This window comes from Podarcis erhardii (assembly GCF_964252035.2).
Source record: "Podarcis erhardii genome assembly, chromosome: 5".
NCBI lineage: Eukaryota > Metazoa > Chordata > Lepidosauria > Squamata > Lacertidae > Podarcis > Podarcis erhardii.
In genome coordinates this window covers 13,950,426-13,956,123 of record NC_138509.1, presented here as the reverse complement: position 1 = coordinate 13,956,123, position 5,698 = coordinate 13,950,426, and the positions used below count along the sequence as shown (strand labels likewise).

The window sequence follows — 5,698 nt, the reverse complement described above, 5'->3', positions numbered from 1 at the left end:
TACTGGGAAAACCATAGCTTTAACTATATGGACCTTTGTTGGCAAGGTGATGTCTCTGCTTTTTAAGATGCTGTCTAGGTTTTCTCCCAAGGAGCAGGCGTCTTTTAATTTCGTGACTGCTGTCACCATCTGCCGTGATCATGAAGCCCAAGAAAGTAAAATCTCTCACTGCCTCCATTTCTACAGTGGTACCTCGGGTTAAGGACTTAATTCGTTCCGGAGGTCCGTTCTTAACCTGAAACTGTTCTTAACCTGAAGCACCACTTTAGCTAATGGTGCCTCCTGCTGCCGCCGTGCCGCTGAAGCACGATTTCTGTTCTCATCCTGAAGCAAAGTTCTTAACCCAAGGTACTATTTCTGGGTTAGCGGAGTCTGTAACCTGAAGCGTATGTAACCTGAAGTGTATGTAACCCGAGGTACCACTGTACTTGCTTTTAAATTAGCCCTGCTAATGTATTTAATTGTTTTCAATAATTTTTTTAATAATCCACATATCTCCCCCATTCTTTGCTGCAAGTTATTTTTTCATGATTTCTTAATCTTCCCGTGAGTTTTGCCATTTCTGCATAGTCCATTAACTTGCCATTCTTCCTTTGTTGGGGCAGTACCCTCCTTCCACCTCTGGGCAAATAGCATTCTGGAGGCTGTGGTTACTTACATAAACAATTTTGCCTGGTCTTTCGGTATATGCATTCTGATTCAGCAGCAAACTGCGTGTTTTCCTGAGTTGGTTGAAAGAACCTCTTGGACCTGGGACTCAAACTCACGGGACAAACGAGTTTGCGTGAGCCTTCAGTGAAGGCAGTTCTGAGCTTGTGGCCCAATGGTCTGACTCAGTACGAGACAGCTTCCTTTGTATGTATTTTCTGCCATGCTTGGTGAATGGTGCATGTCTTAAGCCAGGGGTCAGCAAACTTTTTCAGCAGGGGGCCGGTCCACTGTCCCTCAGACCTTGTGGGGCAGCCGGACTACTTTTTTTTTTTAAAGAACCAATTCCTATGCCCCACAAATAACCCAGAGATGCGTTTTAAATAAAAGGACACATTCTACTCATGTAAAAACACCAGGCAGGCCCCACAAATAACCCAGAGATGCGTTTTAAGTAAAAGGACACATTCTACTCATGTAAAAATACCAGGCAGGCCCCACAAATAACCCAGAGATGCATTTTAAATAAAAGCACACATTCTACTCATGTAAAAACACGCTGATTCCTGGACCATTTGCGGGCCGGATTTGGAAGGCAATTGGGCCTGATCTGGCTCCTGGGCCTTAGTTTGCCTAACTTAACAGGTGTTATATGGCGATGGATCGTGATAGTGAAGATGCAAGGAATGAACTCGTGGAACAGGAATGACACTGTGCATCATGGATATTTTGAAATACCACATTCAAGATGGAGCTTGAATTGGTGGCAGTAATTTAATTGCAGCTGGGAGGGGGGGCGGCAGGCTGACATTTTTTATTTACTTTGTTATTCTCAGGACTTCCAATATTGTGCTACTTCAATGGAACTTTCTTCCTTTCCTCGCCTCCTCTCTTCTCCTCTGCCTTCTACTCTTCTGTCTTGAGTTTGCTGCTTCTTGATTAAAATGTTGACTTTAACTTGGAATTAACCTGATTAATGTAATTGAAAGTAAAAGTCCGCTGCTCAGCACTTTGGGTGATGAGTGGAGATGGATTGAGAAAGAAAGCTTTCAGATTGAATATACTTCTCTCCCCTGGCTGTTAATTGCTCCGTTTACTGGTACCTGCCTCACTGACCGTCACTGTTTAGTCCAGTTAATGATGATACACAGTCCATACTTTCCAGAGATAATTAAAAAACATTTCAGCACATAACGGTACTGCAGGGAGTTTTCCTCTCAGTCACAGGGAAAAAAAGACCTCAGAGGGGAGCGGTGCGCTGGGAGGGGAACATGCGCTGTCGCAATCTCTGTAGAGTTTCACCCTTTGGGGAAAAAAAGAAGCATCAACTTTAAGTGCTGTTGCTAATATCTGTGCAGGTGTCGGTCTTAAGGAAGAGACAGGTAAGGAATCTGCTCTGGGGAGAAATGAGAGAGAAGTAAAAACAAATTAATGCAGGGTGGAGAGCCCCTCTTCCTATCATTGATACCAGGCACCCCCAAACTCGGCCCTCAAGATGTTTTGGGACTACAGTTCCCATCATTCCTGACCATTGGTCCTGTTACCTAGGGATGATGGGAGTTGTAGTGTACTGGGGGTGCCTTCCCTGCTTTTGAGGTTAGGGGCGAGAGTCTTGCTATAGGGCAGGAGGGGAGAAGCTGCTGTTGGGCTGCAACTCCCATCAGCTCCATCCAGCATGGGTGAGAGTTGATATTCAGCAGTATCTGGAGGGCTACAGCCTCCCTGTAGGACGTGAGAGTCCTTGGTTGAACTCTTGGAAAGCCCAGCTGGGGCGGGGATTGGATGGCTTCTTCCAGTTTCCTAAGAAGAGAGCTTTCCCTTGTTGCAGGACCCCCCCCCCGCCAATCATTCAGTTTGTACAAACACGCAGTGGCGTAGCGTGGGTTGTCAGCACCCGGGGCAAGGCAAGTAATTTGCGCCCCCTAACCCGTGGATTTGCGCCCCCTAACCCTAACCCCAGATGTTGCGCCTGGTGCGGCCGGCCCCCCCTGCACCCCCCACGCTACGCCACTGCAAACACGACACAAATACACAAACACACACACAACATATGCAGTGTTTCTGTTGTAAATTCATAGTAAATCAACCATACATCGGATTTACACTGGTCCACTTTTATTTTACTCCATGAAGGAAGGACTATCAAAGGGGGATGGTTTGATACAGGACGGCCATAATCCCTTAACCATACCAGCACATACACAGGAGCCCTACCCAGTTGGCATGACAACCTTGATGGTCCCAAAAAGAAGACCATCCAGGTCACAAAGGACTTGCATATGGGAGTGGATTCAACATGGACCAGAACAAAGGACAATGATCAGATTTTCCCTCTGGGGGCAGGAAACTGCCAACTCCCCTTTGTCCTCTGGAAATGACTCATGGGGAGGGGGAGAGGAGGAACCAGCCAGGTGACAAGATACTCAGGTTACTCCCACAACTCCTCCCTCAACCCCTCCTTTTTTGTGATGTAGTTGTGATGTAGTCTTTGGGGTGTAGTTTGTGGGATTAGTAACTAATAAAAGTTGGGGTCTTTTGTTGTTCTGGACTTCCGTTTTGCTTCATCTTGTTGCGGGTGGGAGTCCTGTTGCGACAGTATTCAATAAAGGCCAAGCCTACAGGCTGCTGTTTTGCTCCAAGTTATCCTGGTTGGTGTCTTTGTTTTTGTCTAAGGAAGCCCTCAGATTCCTCCGTTAATACCCTCTTCCTCCTTAGCACCCCAACACAGCACTGCAATGAGGAAGAAACCCCCTCCACCCTTTTGCCGATTGACAAAACGTTTGTGAGGAGTGTGAGTGCAAGCGATGTGTCATGCAGTCCTTGGAGGGAACCCTTCTGTGCCAGAAAAAGTTAACTACTTCTGTGCTCTCCCCATCTCATCCCCTATCTGATCACCATTGGTTTATTTGCATAAAATGCCATTTGCGTGAATCTGCAACATTTAAGGAGGTGTGAGCATCTAAAACAGGGTCTCCAGCTGTTTTTGGACTACAGTTCCCATTATCCCCGATCACTGGTTCTGCTAGCTAGGAATGATGGGAGTTGTAGTCTAACAACAACTAAAGACCCAAGTTTGGGAAACCGTGATCTAAAAGGATCGATACATTAAAGAGCTACAAGTGTTTTCCATAACTGCAGAATGAGGCTCACGACTAGGAAAAAGTATATACAGTGGTACCTCGGGTTAAGTATTTAATTCATTCATTTATTTAATCAATTACATTATTTCCCCCCCTTTAATCCCCCCCTCAACCCTCCATCTCCCTCCTACCAAGGACTTCCCTCAGCTCCCCTCCCTGATTTTTTTACATATCTTGTTTTCTGCACGTTATAAAATTGTACATACTCTTACTTTATCTATCATATGTTCAACTAATAAATTTGTGAATGTTTATTCAAAACCTGCCAAAGCATCCAGTTCGTTTTGTTGTCTTTTTAATACAGTGGTACCTCGGGTTAAGTACTTAATTTGTTCCGGAGGTCCGTTCTTAACCTGAAACTGTTCTTAACCTGAAGCACCCACTTTAGCTAATGGGGCCTCCCGCTGCTACTGCGCCGCCGGAGCATGATTTCTGTTCTCATCCTGAAGCAAAGTTCTTAACCCGAGGTAATATTTTTTTTTTTTAATAATATTTATTAAAAGTTTCCAGTTATAACAATATATATAAAAAAAAACATCCAAATTTAAGATCTTGTTTTCCATAACATCTTTCCAGGACTTCCCCTCCCCTCCCCCTCTTATATTCCAATTCTTACAAATAAATTCAGCAATTTATTATCCCAAATTTGAACCTTATTATCATTAGCCCAATTTAAAAATATTTTCCCATCTCCTAAGATCGACCTATTCCCTTCCACGCGTTCCCCCCTTTAATATACATAATAGATTAAAATATAATAAAATAAAATATGATTTTACACCCTTTGGATTCCAAATTTCCCTCCCCCTTTTCCTGGTTGCCTTAACCCGAGGTAATATTTCTGGGTTAGCGGAGTCTGTAACCTGAAGCATATGTAACCTGAAGCGTATGTAACCCGAGGTACCACTGTAATGGCATCCCTGAGTCCGTCTTTTGGAAAATAGGCTTTCACCATCTCTTTCTTTTTCTCAGTACGCCATGCAAACTTTATTGAAAGGTGAGCATGATCTTTGAATACGAGGCACATGTAACAAGCATTAAAAACTGAAATTAATTTAAAGGCAACCACCTTTTTGATATGGACACAGCGGCAGAGATATGGGGGGCATATGGGGAACTGCAGCTTTTAATGGCATCTTTGTGATCAGGTTTGTTCACAGGAACCTGAAAATGAACAGACACCAGATAATCTAAAATAGCTCTATTTCATGCAGACTAAAGATGGCTGCTTACAGTATACACCACATCAGCTACAGACAGGGAAACCTGTTGGGAGCAAAAAATAGAGTCTTAGTATTGCTTAGGAAAGCACTCCCAGGCAAGGAGAACAGCCCAGGGTTCGAGTTGGCAAAGTTAGCTCAGTGGGCCGCAGAGCCAGTCACACTGAGCAAAGAGTCTCAGCTGCTGTCACATATAACTACATCCAGCTGAGGGGCTGGCCCATTGACTTTTAATGGATCTACGGTACAGAATTGCAAGCTGAATTTTGGTTCTGCCTCATACATTCTTAGCAAATGCATGAGTTAAGTTCCAGCAGTAAAGCCTTCATTGCTGATGATAATGGACAAAGTGTAAAGAAGCCAGCTGGAGCTACTCATTTCAGGTGCACTGTTTTGTGACACTGCAACCCTGTGGGAGGCAAGGAGGGAATTATCTTTTTGGCTGGTGACAGGGTAGCCCCACTGGAAGGTTTCCTGAATGTCCCGGAAGGAAATCGACCCCGAACCTGTCTTTTCCCATCCCTGGGGTTCACAGGGACCAACCAAATTGGCATCTGCAGGAGATTCTTCTCTTCATTTATTGTTGTTGTTTAGTCGTTTAGTCGTGTCTGACTCTTTGTGACCCCATGGACCAGAGCACGTCAGGCACTTCTGTCTTCATTTTTCGATGCTGCCCATCTGGTGATGTCC

At 44.6% G+C, this 5,698-nt stretch overlaps 1 long non-coding RNA gene across 1 annotated transcript; it reads right to left on the bottom strand.

Annotated features, from left to right (window-relative positions):
- Nucleotides 1-1,450: 1,450 nt before the first annotated feature.
- Nucleotides 1,451-3,482, bottom strand: LOC309341685. The gene is made up of 3 exons (XR_014156531.1): nucleotides 3,367-3,482; nucleotides 2,741-3,079; nucleotides 1,451-2,044 (listed from the first exon to the last, which is right to left on the bottom strand). It is a non-coding gene; the product is annotated as an uncharacterized lncRNA (long non-coding RNA).
- Between the last annotated feature and the right edge of the window lie 2,216 nt (nucleotides 3,483-5,698).